This window comes from Sphaeramia orbicularis, chromosome 14 (genome assembly GCF_902148855.1).
Source record: "Sphaeramia orbicularis chromosome 14, fSphaOr1.1, whole genome shotgun sequence".
Taxonomy (NCBI): Eukaryota; Metazoa; Chordata; class Actinopteri; order Kurtiformes; family Apogonidae; genus Sphaeramia; species Sphaeramia orbicularis.
This window is the reverse complement of record NC_043970.1, coordinates 28,155,515-28,179,766: the sequence shown is the minus strand read 5'-3', so window position 1 is coordinate 28,179,766 and position 24,252 is coordinate 28,155,515. Positions and strand designations below refer to the sequence as shown.

The window sequence follows — 24,252 nt, the reverse complement described above, 5'->3', positions numbered from 1 at the left end:
GCAAAAAAATTACTTTCACGCTATTATGTAAAGCAACACTATACACAGTTATAGTACAGGTACTCTGAACACTTCGATAGATTTAAACATAGTCACTCACAGCGTCTTAAAAAGGCAACCACACACAAGGTTATGATACTGAGTCTAATGTTATAGATGAATACATTTTCTAAGAGCTTTCAAGCACGGTTTGACATGCCAATTAAATCTACCTATAAGTTAAAACTACACTAACACCGTCAGATATATTAGAGAATAATGGGAGTTTTAATTTAGCCGCTAACCCTGAATACACTGTATTACTTATGAATGTGTTCATGAGCAGCTCAACAACTTATGGATCACGCTGTACAAGAGTGCACAGGCCAGTGTTGGGGTGGTCCAGCTCAGAGATGAACTCTTACACTTTCACCAGGGTACTTTCAGCTTTCCAGCATAACCCTGCATTTTTTGTTAGCTGCTCCTTGCTTTGAGGGTCAGCAATCCAACCTCCTTTCCGGAGCCTGGCAAGTTTAATATTTGGCTTTTAAACCAGAGTGTTCTCAAATCTCTTAAAAAAAATAAAAATAAATAATAATAATAATAATAATAATAATGACATGCTACAAAATTTGTTAACATGGTTCACATTAACAATATAGCAGAGGAGGAAAACTGAAAATGGACTTTGCAAAAAGGTTTTATGATGCAATATATTTCTTCAGCTTGTAGCTACGGCAACAACAATACACATGCCAAAGGACAGAGAGAAACCTGAATCATTATTCAGGTAAACTAACGATTGCTTCAGTATACTGTATCTGCAGAAACAGATTGTGCTCAATATGTGAATAAGATATTAAACCCAGATGACAAAATATAAATATTCTGAGCTTATTTGAACCGTATGGATCTTAGCACTTTTTAAGAGTATTTATAGTCTGGTAGGGTGTTGTGTAGTAAATGCAGATTATATATGTCTCATTAGCTCATTTGACATATGACCCATCTAAAAGTGTAACGCTGACACACGGAAACGCAGTCGAGTGCCCTATAGATATTTCACCAAGTGCTGGCCCCTCCTGTCCAGTGGTCTGTGGGGAGGCTGAATTAGAATTAATGACCTAAACATAACGCAAGACTATACTTAGTTACGAATTAACATAAACTGGCACGAAGGACAAGGTTTTTTTTTGTTAATTCATCAGGGAGGGGGCACAATCTGACCACTTTGGAGAACTTTATCCATACAATACTCTGTTGCAAGATGAAATTGTTAAGTAAATAAAACAGTTACAGAATTTCACAAGAAATGAGTGTGGCCAAATATTCAAGATCCCCTCCCCTTAAGGGTAATGTGTCAATAGGTTTACAGTTAAGACACTCTATAGCTGGATCTGAATGGGTGAATATGCAGTACAGCACCGTGAACGTGCAGACATGTGAAATGATTTCACACATAAAGTTTATAGTCTATATGGTGTATCAGCTAAAACGAGGCAGAATTCTTACAACAAAAAAAAAAAGAAAAGAAAAGAAAAGAAAAAAGTGTACTTGTGAAAAGAAAATGTGGAAACATTCTGGAAAGCTACTAAATCAACCTTAAGAATTCTGTAAGACACACTCTGACAGCCAGCAAAAACATCCTTGGGAAAACTTACATTCATTTCAAGTTTTAAAAGCTGACGGCAAAAAAGTGTGCACACATAAAATTGTTATAATTTACATAAAATCTAACTTAAAACATACGCTACTGCTTGAGAGCTATAGTTAAAGGTTAAAGGTTCAGCCTGTGATATTTAGTAACAGTTGCAGACTGAAACCAACAACACACACACACACACACAATAACACACACACACTCTCCCCTATGGTGGCCACAACAGATTCTCATTTTGTGCTTTCTGGGCTGTTAGTTAAGTGTGTATTAACTGGTCCACACTCCACCATGGTATGCTCACGCTGGGTGCCACCTGCTATGAAATGGAAAAGTCTGAACTATGATGGAAACATGGAGGACGTGGATGGTGACCTGCTCTATGCTCATTCTGAGGTAACTAAAACACAATAGTCATTTTTGTGTGTTTATGCACTAATTAAAGCATAATTAGTTATATTACACTCCATTTCTCCAGTTAGATCCTCCAAAATCCTACACACTGGACCTTTAAGGTTTTAATTATGTGATCTTTAAATACTTTGGGAGCATCAGAACACTAAAATGCTACGTCAATCTTTTTCCTCTTAAACATTTCTTTTTGTTCATTTCGGTTAATGTAGTGTGTATGACATTATTTTTCATTTGCAAGGTTTTCATGAACAGTTTTTGGCTTCTCTGACTGCTGGTTGGTGTGACTGTGATTCCACTTGTTCGATACTACAGAGGTTGCATATACATACCTTCACATTATCACATATCAAATATAACTCTGTTCTCGGGACGCAAACTTTTTTTTCTTGCACTGTCTTTGATAGGGCAGGCAAACACTGATACTATTTAAAGACGTGTGAACTTAAAACAAATGGATGCAGTGGAGTTTTTTTCTGCTGATGGCATAGTCCAAATATATCTGTTGTTTATGGTCTCCATAGATTAAACTACTGCGCCGGAAAAACAGCCCCAACAGGTTTGTAATGTTTTTATGAGCATACATGAATAATGCTGTTTGTTACTATGCCGTGACACTGCACTGGTAAGGAACTATTTGCCTGTTCACCATGGCTGCATTCACTGGCTGATTCACTGCCAAATTATGAATGGGAGTGTCACTCTTTTACCTCACCTGGAAGAGAGTGTGCCACGTACCAGAACGGCCCAAGTCTGATTCCGGCCTGGGCCTTCTGTTACATTTTAACCCCCCTTCCTTCTCCGCTGCCTTTCCTGTCTATTTCCAATATACGTGAATAAAAATAAAGAGGAAAGTGTAAATAAAACCTAGAAATGAAAACAACACCACAGTTTAGGTTGGTGTCTGTACTCTGCTCTAAGTACATAGAGAGGCATCACCTCGCAGCCCATCAACTCCATTTATGAAAATCATCTGGCCTTTTGGCCTTGCTAATGCACATGAATTGTTGGTCTATGTGGTCTCTTTGGATGTGGCAGAATTATTATCTATGATGGTAACAATCTATAGCTCACAAGCCCTTGAGAGTAACCCAAGCTCATCAGCTGTTTCTGGTAACATTACTATAAAAACCAAGACACACAGTTTTTGTCAGGTTATTGCAATGAGTGGAGAATTGAGTGGTTTATTCTGATTCAAACATGATTTTTTTCTTTTTTTGTGCCTGTATTCTACATTAATTAAATTCAATTTTGTACATTTACACCATCTCTATGAGAGGCTTTTTCTTTTCTTTTCAGACATGGACCCGTTACCAGGCAATCTGTAAATGCATGTTGGCTGATCAGGAGTAAGAATGAATTCTATATTAAAAAAAAAAAAAAAAAGAATAAATAAATGATTGAATAACATTGACACGCAAGCCAGAGGCAGAGCCTACTGCAGCCAAAGGTCGTAAAAGACATTTTGTCTTAAATGCATTCATGCCAGTTAACCTATTCATGAAAGATACAATAAGGAAAATAAGCTTCATGTAAGTGCACATGACAGCTGCCAGAGTCTTTTATTCTAAGGTCTTAATAAAGTGAATAACACTGTGCCGCTGCTGTCACAGATGATGGCTGTACTAACCACTAAAGTATCTTATAGAGACTGACACAAGGACAGGATCTGTATAGAGACTGTAAGGTATTCAACGGTTTTGGTGTTTTGAATCAGAATTCATCACACTGTTTTATTTTTTATTTTTCAAATTCATCCCTTTAAATATCAAACATTTTATGAAATGAAACCAGTAAATTTGATAAAAATGGAACTTATCTTCGCCATGTGTTTGTTGTTGAACAGGTTACACATGCTTCTCTTTTTTTCACATGGACTAACTGTCATAAACCAACCCTAACAGCCCAAGAAGATAAAACAACCTTAACTTCATATTTGTTGAAACAATAAGCTTTAAGTCAAATTAATAATGATTTTGAGCTTTTAGAAAGAATCTATTTTGAAATCGATCTCTATCAAGGTCAATTTCAGGGCAATAAACAATGCAGACGCTATCAAAACAAATGTGTCTTTCATTTCCATGATGAAAAAAATGAAAAATGAAAAAGAAATTTCTGATAAAAGACTTTCTTTCAAGCGGCAAAATGTCTCACACTGATTTCCTGCTGTTGTATTTCCAGAGACTAAAGATGTGTTCAATGAAAAATATCATTTTCACTCTGTGGAAATACTTTAAAATTCCCATAAACTTCATTTTGAGGAAAAAAAAACTTTAAAACAAATACTATAGTGTAAATAATTCTCACTAAGTTTACCTACTGCACAGTGCATGTACCCTAAGTGGGACTGTACACAATCTTAACATTTTGGCTGCTGTGATGGCTGCTTACTGGCATGAGGCTTAAAAAGTCTTCCTGGAGCCAAGATGGAAACAGAGAATGCACAGCACTTATTCTCTCTAGAATAGTTTGAAAAGTTACTGAAGACTGACATTTCTTTATTTTCTTAAACCCTCTTTAGCTACTTTCCCCCCTTCAACTACGCAGTGAGCTCACCATGACTTGTAGAAAACCATATGGGTATCAGGGTGAACTGAGGACACACATGCACCTTGGCAAACATACAACTTCGCTATTAGAATCCAGGATACATTTTTCACATCAGTTGAATGCCTGGGCCTGTGTGTGTGTTTAAAGAGAGAGAATACAAATTAGGTTTAAATGCTTGTTTCCTTTAAGCAACAAAAAAGTTTCACCGGGATTCAAAAGCACATTTTTACACCACATTTCATTCGAGGTTTTGGTTAACAAAAACTAAAAACATCAGAAGTTGCAGCAGAATTTGCCTCTAGCACAGCTTTCCAAACATCTAACTTTTAATCAAATGTTTTAGAACCAGCACTAAGAAATATAAAGAAGCGTGTCTGTTTGCAATTTTGGCAAAGGTAATGGAAACACATGGTTGCACCCACAACTGGAATCTGTTTGTACTGTACGTTCCGCATACCTATAATACACCAACACTATTTAGGGATCAACTGTTAATATTTTTATGTGAACAAAACACACATTTTTTTAACCCCTTAATAAACTTAAGTAATGAATGCAATGTAAGCTAAGGAAATAGAAATTACTGGATCACAAATATATGTAATTAAAACTATTATAATTGCACGTGGTGTAGCTTAAAACATCAGGATAAAAGAGTGCATGCTTGTCCAAAGTAAGTCCAACTATATTTTATATTAACATATGAAATATGAAAATATTAATGCATAAATGTGCTGTGTTTACCGCCATACCATTTAAAAACAAGGGGTTTTTAACCTTGTTTCATAGCATTTTTTTAAGAGTTTTATAACCGAACAAAAGCTTCCTGCCAGCAACATGGCACATTCGCAAATACTTATTCAGTCTCAATGTGTGCTTTCATTACGCATTCCTGTGATACTTGCAGGGAGGGGAGATTCCAAAACAAAAGTCCTTTGAAAACTAAAAAACATGCCTTAAAGTTTTCACTTTGAATTGGAACACTTGAATTTTTAGATGCTGAATGCTGTTGAGGTGTGGTGGGAGAGAGGGATTTTTTTTTTTTTTTTTTTTTTTTTACAAAATTTATATTCATCACCAGTTTGAAAGTACTTTGAAAATGTACAAAATGGTGGGCTATTTCTTAAAGTTTTGCTCAGTTAATTGACCCAGTGAGTTCTTCTTCGTATGTGAATTGCAGCTGTTCTGAAACTCTTAAATTCGCAAAAACAAACACTGGTTGCGTCCAAAAACCTTTGATTTCTATCTTAATAAAACCAACTCCCCTCAAACACCAGAAAAAAAAAATCCTCTTTAAACAAGGCATTTTATTTTCCCTCCACACCTTATGGCTGGAAGGAAATCAAAATAATTCATTGTAACAGCATTTTTCTGTTGCATAATGCAGCTAAGGGGCAAATTCTCTATTCAATTATAAAGCCACCCTGTGTGGTCTGCAAATAGGTTTTGCAATTGTGTTATTAGTATTTCAAGGAATTAAAAAAAATGATATAGTGCAAAGAGAAGCATGTTATGTGTGAAAAAGGTGCTTTGTGGGTAGAGGGATTCAAGCCAGTTAGTCATCAGGCAGCTAGCCTGCCAGTACTTGCTAGTTGCTAAGTGTCTATGCTAACTATCACTGAGCTGAAGCAGGTCGTGAGTAGCTACTAATTTGATTATATTACAGTAAGATAAAGAGATACTGAGAAAAAAAAAAAAGCATGACAGATCTAATTTAAAATTATTTGCAATTTATTTGAAGGTTTAAGGGTAACAAAGTTTTTAGAGGTTGCCATGGTAACCGGAGACTCAAATTCAACATTGAAGCTGAAGTGCCATAAAACAGCGGTCCCAGCATCAGGTGGGAAACTTTATGCACTGTTCTGAAATAAAAACAAATATTTAAGCTAAGGTCTATTGCAGGCTATTAAATGCTCTTATGTAGTTAATTATATGACTTATCGCTGACTTTTAGACGTACACCTGAAACCATTCTCATCTGGCACTCACATCAAACATTAGTTTTGCTCCATAGGGGAAAACTCTTCTAATGAGTATTATGTAGGAACAAAAAAGAAAAAAAAGAAAGGGGAAGGGATAAACACTGTCTGAGACAAAAAGGCCAAGCAGTTAACAAGCACTGTGACATTCTGGAGGCAATCCACAAAGTGGCTTGTTATATCGATGGATTTCTACTGCATTCCCAAAATGGCTGCCAAATATGTTCAACTGGGGTGGAGGAAGTGCCAGAATGGACTCAAGTGGATATTTTTACTCTACACCTTTAAATCCTTTGGTCATATATGGTTATGTACCATTCTTTTTCTGTATTTCATACTGTAGTATTCCTATTTCTTAGTAATAAAATGCTTCACCAGTGCTGCAGGCAAGAATTTTTAGGCAGGTTGTGGCAATGCGTGATTAAATCTGGAGCCAAATTTAGAGCCTAAATTAAATTATACTTTTAAATACATTTTTTAAAATTATCTCACAATTTACATGACAAAATAAACATCCAGCGTGAAGCTTCAGTGTGCTAAAGTGGATTCCTCTCATGACCAGTATTATATTTCCAGCCTCTTCCATTCCTTTCACCACACAGTGTACAACACAGCACCAAACCCTAAAAATATTTCAAGAGGCTTCAACCTAAAACAAACCATACTGTAAAATAAACCCACGTGGAAATACAAATCCAGTAAAAGCAAGTTAACCGGTTAAAGCCTGATGAAGCTAACTAGATGAATAATAACTACTAGAAATGTGGCATTGCGGAGGCAACAGAGAGATGTCTCTATCATGTATACTGGGCAGCAGTGCCTTTAGTAAGCTTAAAAATTATTTGGAATACTGACCTGCCATCTGTGTGCGTGTACAGTACAAGATGATTGTTTTTTGTATTTCCCTTCCAAAAAAAAAAAAAAAAAAAAAAAGATAGGAAGAAAGAAAGAAAGAAAGAAAAAGAAAAAACACTGATAACAGGAGTACTGTACCCTTATACATTTTCATTTTCATTTGAGAAAACCAAATTATCAGGTGGGAGAAATGTGTGAAATTGTCACTTAATCATCTTAAAACATTTGGACACATGTTATACTAGGTGGTTAGTGAATAACAATAAATTTCTGAATGTGAGGAGAGGGTGACATACTGCAGATGACAACTGAAGGTAAAGAAAATTGGGACTGATTACTGGATGTGAATTAACTGAACCCCCCCCCCCTTGGCTTCATCTGAGGAGGTCTATGGTTTATCTGCTGGGTCTCCTTCATACAATAATGACTTTCCTTAGTCTGCAGACAAGCTCTTAAATATTCATTAGTCATGGGTGGGTTTTCGCTGTGACACAGAAAGCGGGCAAATAGCAGTGGCTCAAACACTGTGAATATTAATGTATATGTGGAATATATACATAAATGCTCATTATTGACTTAACTGAGATAAAACTGGGCACCTGATACTCTGGACTACAAACACTCCTAAGGTTTATAATGACAGTGTCTCCTTCAGCAGCTACTGTACACTTTGAGCTGATAAAATGAGAGTGTGTTTAACATCAATGCTGTGGTGAGAGCACACTTACACACAAGACAAGTACCATCCAATTCATCAAACAATGAAATGTCCAAAAATATAGGTGTTAAGTTTATGTGACGTTTCTTTTCTGTTGATGGGATACAATCCAGTAAACACTTGTGACAATGTCAGTTTTACTTTACTCTCCCACACACAATCATGCCTGTCAATCACCATGCTGCTCTTAGGCCTTACATTTCCAGGTTTCAAAGGAAGCAGTGCTTAAATCTCACATCAAGGTGAAATGTTTCATTTATGCTACATCGGGCTGCACTGCTCTGTATTCTGAAAATGTGTCCATTCAGAAAAACAAAACGATCCAGTGCACCCATCAATTACATAACGTAGCCTATATAGCAACCCATTTAAGCTGCGGGAACATATTCTGAATGAAGACGGAGAGAAGGGTGATAACAGCAGAAGGAGAGAAGAGGACAGGAGAGGACAGGAGATGACCGCTGGTGTAAAGACACTGCACACACTCACACACACACTCTCTCTCTCTCACACACACACGCACACACATATATATATAAATATATATACACACACACACACACACACACACACACACACACTTACACAGGTGCACATCCACAGCCTGTGTCTGCACTGGAAGGAGCTGGACGCAGCGGTGCGCTCCCCTGCAGCCTCCCGTGTGTCAAACCCGGGACCGGTCTACTTCAACCCTCACGGAAACAGCCTCGGTGACCACACCAGAGACAGCCTTTGACTTGACCGGTGCGTTTCACGGGCTAAATGCGCACAACTTCTGAGCTTTAGGCGAGTGAGCTGCTATTAATCAGACGCGGAACGTGCTGTTTATGGAAACTCGCACTGGCGCTCATGCACAAGAACATGCAGTATTACTCTTTTTATCTGACAAAGCCAAGCGCTTTGGGACAACATCTGTTGGCCACACACGCATGCATGCACACACTGTGTCCCTGTCCCTTTCACAGTCACACACACACGCAACGTCGCGCACAGATATGAAGCCCTGAAGACTGACATGTTGCTCCGGCTCAACTCCCCAGTGGCCTGTTCAGTACATTTTGGGCAGCCACTGCTCTACTTATGTGTGCTCACGCTGGCATCAAACATATCGATATTATTTTAACTTTATTCAAGTGGTGAACACCCTCGAAATTCTGTGATAAGAAATCACGAGTTGCCCCTGAATATTTTGCAGCAAAATGTCTCAAAAGGCACGCAGGAAGCGTCTCCTGCAACTTTAATTACACCAGAGTATTGCCCATATGCCACCCTTTGCCTAAACATCCTCAATTCATACACATTTTACATACTATAAGCAGGGAATAAAAGCGGATGGCGAGAATTAAAGTTAGCATTCATTTTAGTGAAACATGGAAAATCCAGACCGGAGTCCCACTGGATCTAGTTCAGATTTATCTCCTCAAACTAAAGCTGTAGTATTGTTTCACCCCAAGACACAATATCAGACAGTCTGTCTCAGTCTACCGAGTGGATCTTAATGGGACCACGTCTCATAAATGCCACGCCGTATTGATATTAATTCATAAAAAATGTAGGCTAGACATCTGTCTGACTGTAAGCGCTGTGTGAGTCGCTGTGAAAAAAAAAAAAAAAAAAAAAAAAAAAAAAAAGATGTATTTCAGCCGTCGTAAAAAAGCGTCTTTCCCGTGAGTTCGTGAAACTGAAATGTATTTGGGAAAATGTTCGTAAATGAGAGCGCGTAATAGCGGTTAATTGTAATAAAGAAACGCGTTTCCCCGTATTCAAATAACTGACCTAAAAGCCAAATGCGCACGTCGGCTGCCACAGTTGTTCCGGGCTCATAGTGTGTAAAATGTGAGCAAGCAGCCTGCGAGCATCGCTGAGGCTTTCGTTGACTGAGGGAAACAGACCTGCGAACACAGTTTGACCAGAGTATTGTTCTCAAGTATTACTGTCCAGCTCCCAGACAAATCCCAAAGTAAAGGGCTAAAGGTAAAGGGGCATGTTGAGAATAATGACAGATGGGAAAATTGCGTCATGCCAGGGCAGCGCGTTTTTGTACTCGAATATAAATGGTCAACAAAATCCCTGGCTGCCAAAATCTGAGTCCCCTTCCATGATGGGCTGTTTTAATTTTATTTACTATACTGGCCTCGCATTTATTGACCGACTAAGATCATCTGAAGAATGAAGTTTCCGATTATGTATAGCTCAATATTTGGTTGGTAAAGCCAGTCAGAACTACATGGAAGTCAGTGGTATTTCATGCATCTGACCCTAAAGTCAGCGAGCATGTTTTACTGTCTCATCCAGGAAATTCCCCTTATTTCTCCCTTTTAATAATAGCGCTTAATACATTGTAAAGACCCATCCCTTTTCCTACTTTTTTTAATTTCTTACCTGCACTTCGAAGCTCGTTCAAAAAGTGGCGACAGCGTTTCCACGGCTCCCTCTGTTTTCTCCCGATGAAGCGCGTATAGTTTTAGATTTAATATGTTCCTTTACTTTGTTTCATTTCTCACTTCCATCTTCTTTTCATCTCATCAATAAACACACGCTGCAGCCTACCTTCATAGAGCAGCTCGGTTTAAGTGTGCCCTCCCATTTTTTAACTATACATCGAGTACTTTGAGGGGTGGTGGTGGAGGGGAGGGGGGGTAGGCAGGCAGGCACGCCTTTTCACTTAAAGCTGCTATTGGAAGAACAGTGCACTGTCTTGGGTTGGATCAGAAATCCGTCAACATTATTGTGCCCCAATCGCAGGGAGCACAGTGGGACGCTGAAACCGGCTCCATTATGGCTCTCTGGAAGTGGTGGGAGTAAATAGTAATAGTAGTAGTTGTAATAGTAATGTTCCTCCTACTCGCTGCTTAAATTTGCTCCTGCCTGAGCAACAGCAGTTTTTATAAATGAAAGTCTTGATGCGTGTCGAAACCTGTAACCGTGCACAGTTTCAGATAAGTTCTCAGTGCTGCTCCGTCCCTCTCACTCATACATTCCACCTTCTTACTTACATAAATGTTAGTCTTATTATGGAGCGTAAACGTCCCTTGTTGAAAACACGAGCGTACACAAATGTGAATGAACTCTCTAATGTATCCCCAGTCTGGATCAAAGAAACAGGGGAATTGTCAGTTATGTGTCCATCATCCGGCTGAACTTTGCATTGGATGCTGCAGCTGCCAATACAGGACGCCAGTTGCGCCGCAGCTTCCCATTGGACCGCGGCGCTGTCAATCATCTCCCGCACCAACAAGCTAGATTGTCTGCCGTGTCTTCTACTTTCTACGCATTTCTATTTTCTCATTTATTTATTTTTTAACGTCCCGAGCTGACCTCGAGTTAGCGAGCAGGGGAAAAAAATTGGTGTCGGTTTAGCCGGCCAATCAGATTAGGTAGAGCGATTGCTTTTTTCTCTTGTTGTTGTTGATTTTTTTGTCATTATCCAACGCCTTGAGATATATCCTGGCTGGCATAGAATAAAGCAGTAATGGGTCATGTGGGATACCCCCCGCACCCACCGCCTTAATGCCCCCCTCCCTGTCTAGACAGTGACAGGTGTGCGTGTGTGCGCACACGCTTGTCTGTACTTCAGAATAATGAACCACAATGAAGGTGGTGTTTAATAGATAAATGCATAATCCATGTGTGTGTGGTGTACAGGGTGTAGGATGGTCCGTCTGGGCTGATGTGTGTCTCGAAAGACAAGCTTTTGCTGACAAACGGGTCAAGTAAAGTTACAGTCGATGAGCCCGGTTGAGTTTAGTGAGCCTCCTCCAGACTGTGTGTGCTGCTGCTGCTGCTGCTTCACCAAAACAGGCTGAAAACTCTCTTTTCGTAAGTGCACTCTTGAACTTTGCTTTCATAACCTGCCATCTGTACAGAGAGGCAGAGGTGTCGCTTCAGACAATCGCCATCTCTCAGGCTGGGTAGGCTCCTTACGGATATTGTTGTGAGCTCCGTGGTGAGCTCCGAGGGCACTCTATTGACTGTGCGCGCCATCTGCAGGACTGTGATGTGGATTAGTACCGCGGGTTCAACGGAGGACACCCTTCCGTCACTACTTTGACCTACATTAACCAGGAACACCGTAGGATCACCACTGCCGGCCTTAAAGCGCCGGTTTGCCAGCCTGCTTTGAACGCACTCGTTTTCTACGATTTGTCCGTTGAAAACAGTTTGATTGGTGACATTTTATTACCAAAACCGAAAGGCTGTAGAATTCCACATCCGCGTGGTGCTCGGAGCTGCGTTTCAGATACTTACGTTGATTAACGTCGCTTATCCGGTGGCACATGCGGGCGGATTGAACCAATCCATTTTGTTTCAGTCGTGTGGAATGAAATGCCTCAGATAGTGGACCTGCGGCCTACTGCCACCACAGCCAAAGGAAACCTCAAATGATCTTCTTTTATATTTGTGTTGTATTCGTTTGGTGCAGTTGCAAAATCTAATACATATAAATTGAGCAGACTTTTATGCAGATTTTTTTTTTACATCCAATTTATTACACATTAAAATTAAAAAGACCTTATCTAGTATTTTTGCAAATACATTATTTAGGCTTCTAATACCATTTAATTGTCTGATAGTAATTAAAACAAAAATGCCTAAAAATATTACAAAATATGGGCTATAAAATCATGTCACTAAAACCATATTTTTAGTGGCTTAGTTTTCATAGATTGCTGTGGTGTAATTGAAATTAAGATGTTCTTGTCTAGAGGTATTTAACCTTCTTTAGTAAAATTAACAGTATTTATATTTTTTTAAAGACTGGTTTAAATATAACATGGATATAACATGAGTACATGTATTTTGCTTCCTTAAACACAAAAATAAAGTACCAACTAGTTCATTTGCTGTTGTAAAACAAATAGTACATTAGTGCTCACAAACCTTTCATACACTGACCAAGAGCAGTTGTCTCGAGTCAACACTGAAGTAAAGTCATGCACAAATAGCAAGCTTTGACAGAAACAAATGCTTTCATACTTCAAAGTGTTTCTCAGTTTGTATGAGGAGAACAAAAATGTCTGCTTTTATTTTGTGGTTTTTGGTTTAAATAAAATTGCAAACCTTGAATATTGAATTTGTTACTGTCCCTGAGAAGATTTAATGTCAATGTCACGGCAATTCAAAAAATAGTTGTGTTCTTATGTTTGGCAAAACAAGCTTGTTGAATATGAAAACAATTGACAGAGGCAAAGTCATGTGTGTCACTGGTCAGCATTCACCCCAGATAGTTTTTTTTAATAGAAATTAATTTTGACCTATTGTTGAGAACAAAATGGAAATAAAATAACTTAATTGGTTAGGAATTTATTTTTTAATTAAGCTTTGGTTTGATTGACCTTTAACTCTAGACACCTTTGTCATTAGAGTCAGCAAGGAAAGACGATTACATTTTTAATTGCTATTTTAAATGAAAAATAAATGATTGCTACAGCCAAAATATTCTCAGTTTATAGAGCAGGGTCATAATTTAAATTTTTTTATACACACTTTCCACTCAGCTTTAACTATAACCGACAGAGGGCAGTATTTTGACTTTCTTTTCTAGACATTTATTTATTTGTTTGTTCATTCACTCATTCATTCAATTGTTCTTTCTACATTCGTGGTCACTCTTCTGTCAGAGCAATCTATGGCTTAGATTTAAGCTGATACACAGATGGCCTCTGCCTGTCCACAAATGCCCAGTATTTCAGAGTAATATGTGTGATAGGGTCATTTTCGAACACTGATTACTTTTTTAGAATAGCTTTTTAGTTAGCTGTCGGTACGGCATAACGGTTTTATCAGGACAAACTGAGCTGGAAATTCGCAAGCATCCAGTTAAGCAATTACTACCTCACAAAGCCCTAAACATAATAAATCCACAAAAACATTGTGATTTTCTGTATTAGCTACAATATTGAACAAATCCACTCATAGCCCATGTCCTTATTTTACTGTTTTATTATTTTCTGCTAATAGTGAATGGCCCACAGGCTCTTCATTCATTTTCCAGTCTAGACAACTCATTACAGACTGGATGACAACGGACAATCCACCAAATGGTTTAGCACAGGAGAAATTAGTTTTTATTCAATTTGCAGTGCAATTAAAAATGTTAGCTCTGCTTTGTTTTAATTCCACCTGGCAGGAAGCTTTCACTGAGTGGCAAGAAATACAACTTATCTCAGGATTGTGCTTTCTAAATCTTATTTTAAAAGTACATATACAGACATATTGGACACACAGTACTGATAAGATAACATTTAGGATCCAAGTTTGTGTGTGTGTGTGTGTTTTGTAACAGACAATTAAATACAGGCATTTTATGGTAGACGAACTCAAATATCACGTCAGATTTGTTAGTCATGTATCACTAATAGTATATAAGACATCACACACAGTAATCTTAAAGGCATGTGTTTCACTAGTTCATTTACAGTAAGATTCAGTTTAGTCACATGTAGAGGACTGCAATGACCTTATATGTATGTATTTTTTCTTTTAGATCAGTACTTGAGCCTTTTTTCCCTTGCGTAACCCATATGTGTGAGGCAGTGTGGTCAGCCACTGAACCATTCAGTGTGAAGCATATTTTACCTAAACAGGCTCTGTTAAACCTGCATGCCTGTTAAACTGGTCAGCAAGGTCATTCTACACTCCTTTCTTCACTATCTTTATATTATTATACAAAATAAGACAACATCTTTGTTTTGCCTAATCCTGAGCACAGTGCAGCAGGAATCAGTTTTACTGTGTAAGCCTTATTGCAATTGCAGACAGAGCCACGCCCCATTTGTAAAATCCATTCGCAGTGTATTCAACACATGCATGATTAGAGTCAGATACAATTTGATATTAGGAGAATAAATCTGGTGCTTCAGCTCTATGATTTACCAGTATGTGTGCCTCTCAGTGTATTTAATGGCAATGTTGTTTACCAAAAACTGATGATGATGAAGAAAGCTCCGCTGACGCCATCTTAGTTATGTAAAAAGATTTTATTTAAAAAAGTCCAGCATCAAACAGGCACCATGGTCTGCCTGGAGAAGAATCTGCCAATATGAATGTCCCCTGATCTATATGTGCCATGCACTTATATAGGTTTGTTGTTTACATTAAATGTCCCTGGACATCTGGTATTACTTGAAGAACATCTGGGTTGACTTAAAGGATATTGATTGTCCCCAGCCTAGGAGGCCTCAATTCTATAGGGGCCCCTCAATTTCAACATACCACACCCATAAACTTATTTCTTATAAAGTAATTCAGATACTTCACCCTTAACCTGATTATACTAAACTCATGGGCTTGGGACATATAAACACGCCAAACCTATGGACTCAGACCATATAAGGCAGTGTTTTTCAACCTTGGGGTCGTGACCCCACGTGGGGTCACCTGGAATTCATATGGGGTCGCCTGAAATTTCTAGTAATTGATAATATTTTTTTTAAAAAATCACCATTAAAAAATATTTTTTAATGATTCAATATATATTTCATTATAATTAAAACGCCACACATTTTTCCTAATAAAAATCAAGTTCAAATAAAATGCAGGATATAACATCTGAGAGGGCATATCTTGATTGGCCTGATCATGTGACTGCACGCGTTACTATGCTTCAACCTGCCCGGACACTGTCGAAACCGGAGCGAACAGAGAATGGAAATATTTCTTCACCCACCTGGCCTTGCTAAGACATTTTCAAGAGAAAAATGTCTCAGTTTTGAATGTCTGGGGTTGCCAGAAATTTGTGATGTTAAAATGGAGTCACAAGCCAAAAAAGGTTGGGAACCACTGATATATGGCAATTCAGTTAACTCAGCAACATGTGACATTCTGGGTCAGTACATTTTCTACCCCCATCAATGATTTTTTGTGATCACTTGCTGCTGTCTGTCTGTCTGTCTTTCTGTCTATCAGCAGGATAATGCTAAAAAAAAAAAAAAAAAACCTACTGTGCTGATTTTCATGAAACCTGGTGGAAGGGTTAGAGCATAAGCCAAGGACGAAGCCCTTAAATATTTCGAGCAGATCTATAAAAAAGGGAGAGTCTATTTTTTATTACTGTTTTTTCTAACATTGTGAAATTTGATTGAATTACAACACCGTGGGGAGATATAGCAGAGTGCTTTTCAAGTGGTGTGGGAGTCCATGTTAGATTTTCACAGCTCTATCTAATTCATGTTATTGCAGTGTTCAACCAGCAGCATCTCAGCTATGTCTTTGTTACGTCCTTTGTAGCATTTTATGTGTGAAAAAAACACTTAAATGAATGGTTACACAAATTGACTTACTTAAAAAAGTAAAATGCGAACATTTTGTAATGCACAGTTTAAGTATGCAATGCAGAAAGCTACACACCTCTCATCTTCAAAACATGCAGATGACAAGTGCAGACGATAACATTACTTTGTTAGCTATTTTTCTTTTCTTTTTTGGTTATTGGTCTTTGGTCCTAATTTGTCAATTATTGGTCTTAAAATAACTTTTTTAGTGGCTCTGCAGTATGTGAGTGACAACATTAGTATTATGTTGTGTTCAAACTCACAAGAAATGATCACAGGGAAACAAGACATGACAGAAAATTATGCTCTTCACTTTTCTGCCAAATTTTTTTTCTTTTTCTTTTTGGGTTGACACACCTTTTTTTTCTCAGGCAGTGTTGTAAATGTGTGCAAAACCTGTAAAACAACACTTATTCAGGTCAGGTTGCATTCAAGAGGCAAGACAAATATTCTAGTTTTTGCTCTGTAAAGAATGTTAACCGCCTTGTGGGTCGCATACTAGTGGAGGTCAAACAGCATCATGCAGGTTGACAATTGCAGTTAATTAGAAAAGCGGTCATGAAAAAAATATGAGTGGATATATATAACAGTGATATCTGGGGTCATTTTTATGTGAATTTTTAAGTTCATCTTAGAGAAAAAGAGAGTGTGAGTAGATGTACTTGTTCATGTTTTACAATGAAAAACATGGATAGTAATACTAATTTGGAGACAATCCTGTATTCATGCTTATAAGATAAGTTAAAACCTTATAATTTGGCACCTACTTGCATCAAAATGACCAAAAGAGGCAAGGATGAGGAAAGATAAATATTATCCGTGAGAAATTTCAACATGGTGAGAGCAAAAAAAAAAAAAAAACTGGGCATGTGTTCCGGTGAATGAGCAGTTTTACTTAACACTGTTCACTCACTTCTAAACGTTGTAACATTTTATTTCTGCCAACATGAGGAGAGATCATCTATAACTGGCAAAAGTATTTATACTCACCCTAATGTGTAGTGTTATATCAACTTCATGCTAAGTTCACAGTGCACTACCATGAAGGCTAGAGAGAAAGAGAAATAAAGAAATAGGTGATGTAAACACGGGGTTGTTTGTTGCTGTTGGCTGCAAAGATTCTCTCAGTTCCAGCGCTGAACGATAACAAAGTCAGCTACACTTAAGGGTGTAGGTTTGGTTTCAACAACAGTATAGACACCACTCCCCTTCCAGAACATAAAAACCTACTGGGATGTCTGTCAGTATTAAATAATCATTCCCTATTTCCTTATAATAACTAAGGTCACCTCAGTTATCCTCACCTGAACAACCTATTGGCATCTGTAATTGGTTTAGCAGTATCCTATGAGCACATTAGGATATAGACCCGTATACGCTGCCTAGCCAGAAAAAAAGTCCCCACCTGGATATAACAAAACAAAGAGCCTTCCATTGGATAAATAATACAGTGATTAATACGTTTCTGCTCATAACAAGTCGTTTAACCCGAACTGATGCAGTGAGTTGCTTCTCATGTCTTAAAAAACTCTTAATTTGCTAAGGAGTATAAAGATTGTGTCATTTACCAAAAAGTGATGATGGGAGGATAATGAAGAAATCTCCACTGACACCGTCTTGATTTTGTAAAAAGATTGTACTTAAAAAGTCCAGCATCAAACAGGCACCATGGTTTGCCTGGAGAGCATTCAGCCAATGTGAATGCCCATCCCTCCCATATATTCCATGCAGTTATATAGGTTTGTTGTTTAGGTAAATTGGCCCTGGACATCTGGTTTGACCAACAAAGTTATCTGGTTTGACTAATAAGGTCATCTGGTTTGCCCAGCCTAGGAGGTGCTATTACCACTGGGCCCTTTAACCTTAACATACCAAACTCATGGCCTTGGGACATATAATCATGCTAAACCTTTGGACTCAGAACATATAAGGTAATTCAGTTACTCCAGTTGGACACTTCTGGGATTCATCAGACTCATTAGGCTTGTGAAGGAGTAGTTCAGGGAGCATGGGCACATGTGAATCAGCCACCAGGTCCAGAGACCTTAACCCAGTGTTTTTCAACCTTGGGGTCGGGACCCCACGTGGGGTCGCCTGGAATTCAAATGGGGTCACCTGAAATTTCTAGTAATTGATAAAAAATTAAAACTTACTAATAAAAATTTACATTATATAGCAGTGGTTCCCAACCTTTTTTGGCTCGTGACCCCATTTTAATATCACAAATTTCTGGCGACCTCAGACATTCAAAATAGAGACATTTTATTTGCTAAAATTAATTTTGTTTTTGATCATGCAATAGTTTGCTATAATATGTTGCAAATAAATGTTAATTTTAGACAACATTTAGGCCAGATAATGTAAATTTTTATAAGTAAGTTTTAATTTTTAAATTTTTTTTTTTTTTATAAATTATTAGAAATTTCAGGCGACCCCAGACATTCAAAACAGAGACATTTTATTTGGGCTAAAATTAATTTTGTTTTTGATCGTGTAATAGTTTGCTGTAATATGTTGCAAATAAATGTTAATTTTAGATGACATTTAGGCTATATAATGTAAATTTTTTTTTTATAAATTATTAGAAATTTCAGGTGACATTCACATTCAAAACAGAGACATTTTATTTGGGCTAAAATTAATTTGTTTTTGATCGTGTAATAGTTTGCTATAATATGTTGCAAATAAACGTTAATTTTAGGCAACATTTAGGCTATATAATGTAAATTTTTATTAGTAAGTTTTAATTTTTTATCAATTATTAGAAATTTCAGGCGACCCCATTTGCATTCCAGGTGACCCCACGTGGGGTCCAGACCCCAAGGTTGAAAAACACTGTTATATAGACTAAATGTTGCCTAAAATTAACATTTATTTGCAACATATTATAACAAACTATTGCATGATCAAAAACAAATTAATTTTAGCCCAAAAAATGTCTCTGTTTTGAATGTCTGGGGTCACCAGAAATTTGGGATGTTAAAATGACGAGCCAAAAAAGGTTGGAAACCTCTGCCTTAACCCCATGTAGAATCTTGTGGATGTGCTGGAGAAGACTTTACGCAGTGGTCTGACTCTCCCATCATTAATAAAAAACACCATGGCCTAAAATTAAACACAGAAATAATGTTGTGACATATATTGTAACATTGCGTAAGCGTTGCATGGTATAAACAATACCACTGCAAATGTGTCCTATAGTCTAAACTAAAGGCACTTAAAAGAAACATTACACATGGGATTTTTTTTTTTTTTTTGTTAAGGCTGGTTATAAACGTAGGGCTAATAAGCACTCATTTATACTTGGGGCTTTTTTCATATTGAGTGAAGGACCTCATTGAACTAAATACTTGGACATTAATGGTTACAGTAGTTAGGGGCTCGGGCATCGACACGAGCACCTCTCCCCCATTGCAAAGCAATGGGAGAGAGGTGCTCGTGGCGAAGCCACGAGCACCTATTGTTCTTCCGCGCGTTTATTATTTTTATTATTCTTCATCTTCCGCCACTTTTTTGTCCGTTAATGCGGCCCGAACCGCTGGAAAGACCCCTGCACAATATACATTAAAACGTGCGGTTTCATCGGGAATAGCGGGCTATGTATTTTTCGTAGAGATTCGTGAATGTTTCGCAGACTTATTCGCAAAAAACATGCGAAAAAAGTCCCATAGAAATGAATGGGGAGAGGAAAAAATCAGCCAGAAAAGTCCACTTTTTTCCAGACACTACTACTTCGCCATACTTTAACCTACAAACTTCATTTAAACTTTAAAACGCAGGCATTTTTGTCCTCTCCGCACGAATGTACTTTGTATGAGGATGGGGTTTACGGTTTTCAATAGGTGAGTCTTCAAAAACCCCTGGGTTGAGTGAAAATTCTCAAAATTTCCTGAGTTAGAGTGGGTGATGTCATCACACTAGAGTGTGAGAGCAGCGAAAATTCACCTGAAAATTCTCTGAATAAATCGCCCTCCCGGCCAAACGATACATCGCAGTTGAATGACATTTTCCAAAAACGTAGCCATGGTTCCTGGGCTTCATATGAACCCATGTTTGAAGACCTAGCTCTTTTTAAAGAGAAATGACAGGCACTAGTTTGGAGGCTCATCCCTTCTTTCCTCCATTAACTCTCCATTGTAGCGGGTTCCTTCTTGTCTTTGTCAGTTGACTGTTTTTACACTGCTCTAACTCAGTCATTTCTCACAGGACGTGAAAAAAAACTACATCTGTGTTTTCCCCAGGTCCTTCTGACGCTCACGGTCATTTCGGTTTTCACCTATGTTTTACGGTTTTCCCATAATTAGCAGTTTTCCGGGACCTGTTCTGAGTGACTCACTCAGTCTATTCCTGCTGCTCTGTGTGTCTCTCTCTCTCTGTGTGTGTCAGTGCAGCGCCGTTGCTGCGGCAACAGCCCCTCTGCTCTGTGTCCCAGGTGTGTCCAATAAACTGAATCAGTCTGACATGTTTCTCCTCCCATAGCAACCCTGGAGAGTCCATAGCAACGCTGGGTGTGTGAGACAGTACTGATACGACTACTATTACTTTTACTACTATGATAACTACTACTACTACTAAAAATACAACCACTACTACTGAAAGTACTACTACTATTACTAAAAATACGAGTACTATTACTACTACTACTAATAAAAATACTACTACTACTACAAATAGTACTACTACTATGAAAACTACTTCTACTACTACTACTACTAAAAATACTACTACAACTACTACTACCACTACTACTAAAAATATTACTTCTATTACTACTTCTCCTTCTACTTCTCCTCCTTTTACTGATAGAATAAACTGATTCAAACTGATTCTCTCTCATACACACACACACACACACCCTCACACACACGCACACACACACACACACACACACACACACAGAGTATAGAACACAGACAGTTGAAGCTCAGGTGTCAGGTGATCAGCATCAGCCAATCAGGTCACACATGACTACAACTAATGGGGAGAGGAAAAAATCTGCCAGAAAAGTCCACTTTTTTCCAGACACTACTACTTCGCCATACTTTGACCTACAGACTTCATTGAAACTTTAAAACGCAGGCATTTTTGTCCTCTCTGCAAGAATGTACTTTCTATGAGGATGGGGTTTAAGGTTTTCAATAGGTGAGTCTTCAAAAACCCCTGGGTTGAGTGAAAATTGTCCACATTTCCTGAGTTTGAGTGTGTGATGTCATCACACTAGAGTGGAAGAGCAGTGAAAATTCAACTGAAAATTCTGTAAATAAATCGCCTTCCCGGCAAAACCATACATCGCAGGCGAATGATATTTTCCAAAAACGTAGCCATGGTTCCTGGGCTTCATATGAACCCAGGTTTGAAGACCTAGCTCTTTTTAAAGTGAAATGACAGGCACTAGTTTGGAGGCTCATCCCTTCTTTCTCCCATTGACTCTCCATTGTAGCGGATTCCTTCTTTTCTTGGTCAGTTGACTGTTTTTAAACTGCCCTAACTCAGTCATTTTTCACAGTACAAGAAAAAAACCTACATCTGTATGTTCCCCAGGTTCTTTTGACGCTCACAGTCATTTCAGTTTTCTCCTATCTTTTACGGTTTTCCTTTAATTTACAGTTTCTCGGGACCTGTTCTGCTCCAGTCTCAGCCTATTCCTGCTGCTCTTTGTCAGTTTCATTCTGTGTGTGTGTCAGTGCAGCGCCGTCGCTTTGGCATCTACTACTGATACAACTACTAAAAATACTACTACTACTAAAAATACTACTACTACTTCTATTACTACTACTAACGGTGACGTCGGTCAGCTGCCAAACTTTGACACACAGATTGTCCATATAAAGTGAATGGGGGTTCAGAACACAGAATTCCCCTCCGACCATGAAGTCTTTGGTAACGTCGAACCGACATGCCCCCCCGACCCCCGAGCCCCTCTCACGATTTCCGCGTGTGGAAATTGTCTAGTTAGTATTAAGTATCCTTAGATTAACTTTAATGATGCCTTTTTATATTTCTATGATTTTTGGTTAGAAGCTCACCTCAAATCTCCCAACTTCTACTTGTGCTGCATACAAAATAATCAATAGTGACATTTTCATGGGATGAACAGACTGAAATCCATCCTCTAATTTGACATATCTGCATGTTCTACTGTTTACACCAAGTCTCCAGGTAAGAGGAAATAGTGCTAACTATTCTGCTAGTTAAAGCTAGCTACCATGGTTAATTGATGTTAGCTAGCAGGTTAGTTTTAAAACTATGTGACGTATGACCTGTTATTTATTTATTTATTTTTTAACATGTTACTGATACTAGGGGTGATGACAACATTTTCAACATGTTTTTGTTTCTCCACGTTTTTTACAAAACACGTTGACATGGATAATCTTGAGTAATGTAACTCCCATCATTATTAGTAGGTAGCTTAACAAGTAGGCTAGTGCTTAGTTTTAGAGAAATAAGATGGTTAAATCAGTTGCATGAACATTCAGGGGGAATTCTACCCATCCCCTTACTAAACTAAGTGGACCAAAAATACAGAAAAAGTAGTAGAGAGTAGCTAACAGTTAGCTCTTGAACATTTTGTGCAGGTTTAAGACACGTTTGTTTGCATTGATGTTTCACACATGGCTGCCCTTTTCCTGACATGTTCTTGTGTGAATGTTTTAAAACCATTGTGGAAAACACCAATTTTTCTCTCTGAATTTTTGTATGTATTTCTTGTACTGTAGTGTTTTTTTCCCCAAAGACGTTCTGTGACCATGAAAGCACTTACATACTTACAAACCTCACAAAATCTACATCTTAAATCTGCGGCTTTCTTTGCTTGTTATGCAGCCTTTACTGTGCAGACTTTCAAACAGAACAAATAAGTCTAAGGATCATGTGTGTCCTTGTATTCCACACAACCAGAGTGCTGTACTATACAATGCTGTACGACAAGCTCTGCATATTGGTGTAGTACTGAAGTGATATCTGATACTGTACAGGACCAGGCTGAAATTACAGTCCTCCAAAAGCATCGATCGGTGGAGGTCTTAGAGCTGGCCAAGAATTCAATAATAACATGTATCGGCTTGCAGTTGTATTGTGTAATGATAACGATACTGCATGTGTATATGGCATCAGTGCAGTTTCATCTACATTTACCATATGATATACAGTATTTTTTTTTATTTTTTTATTTATAAAATTAATCAGTCATATTGGTCCATGTATGCGAAGGTAGATATTACAGAAACACTAGTAAAAGAGAAGTACAAATTTGTGTGTCTTGATGTATTGAAAGCCATGGTATGACGATAATGGCTGTCCACACTAAACTTAGACCAGGGATAATCTCAGACGAGTACAACCGTGGCATCTAGAGTTCAGCTAAAACATTGTCTTGCACTTGTCCTTTTCAGAAGCTCAATCTACTGTAGGTAACATAAATGAGTCATCACTATGCTGTCTTTTTTGGAACACATTCCAGCTGCTATGAATGATTAATAGGCGTCTTTGCTTGTCTTTCAGCTCACAAGAGCCCCAGTATATGTCAGACTTCTAGCTGAGATATAAGAAAATGCGTTGCTGATCTCTTCAGACTGCTTTTCAACTTCATGCCCTGTTATTCACTCTACATCTAACCTCTGTTTTCCTCAAGCGCCATAACATCTTTCAGAATGGTGAGGGGCTGCCTTTAGCTGTCTTGTAGTTCTAAAAAAAAAATCTAATTACAGTTTAACTTTTACCCCCAATGTACAGCACATTGAAAACATTTTTTTCAGCTGCAAAGAGATGGAAAGATGAGTTCAACAGTTGAAAAGATTTTTATTTGACTATTATAAGGCTATGGTGTGT

The 24,252-nt window shown here is 38.1% G+C and overlaps 1 protein-coding gene across 1 annotated transcript in view; it reads right to left on the bottom strand.

Moving 5' to 3' along the window:
- zbtb20 (zinc finger and BTB domain containing 20) overlaps nucleotides 1-11,248 on the bottom strand; it is a 34,933-nt gene extending 23,685 nt beyond the window's left edge. Inside the window, exon 1 of the mRNA XM_030153906.1 lies at nucleotides 10,532-11,248. The gene's annotated coding sequence lies outside the window, so the exon portion shown is untranslated. The remainder of the gene's footprint in view (nucleotides 1-10,531) is intronic.
- Nucleotides 11,249-24,252: the final 13,004 nt, after the last annotated feature.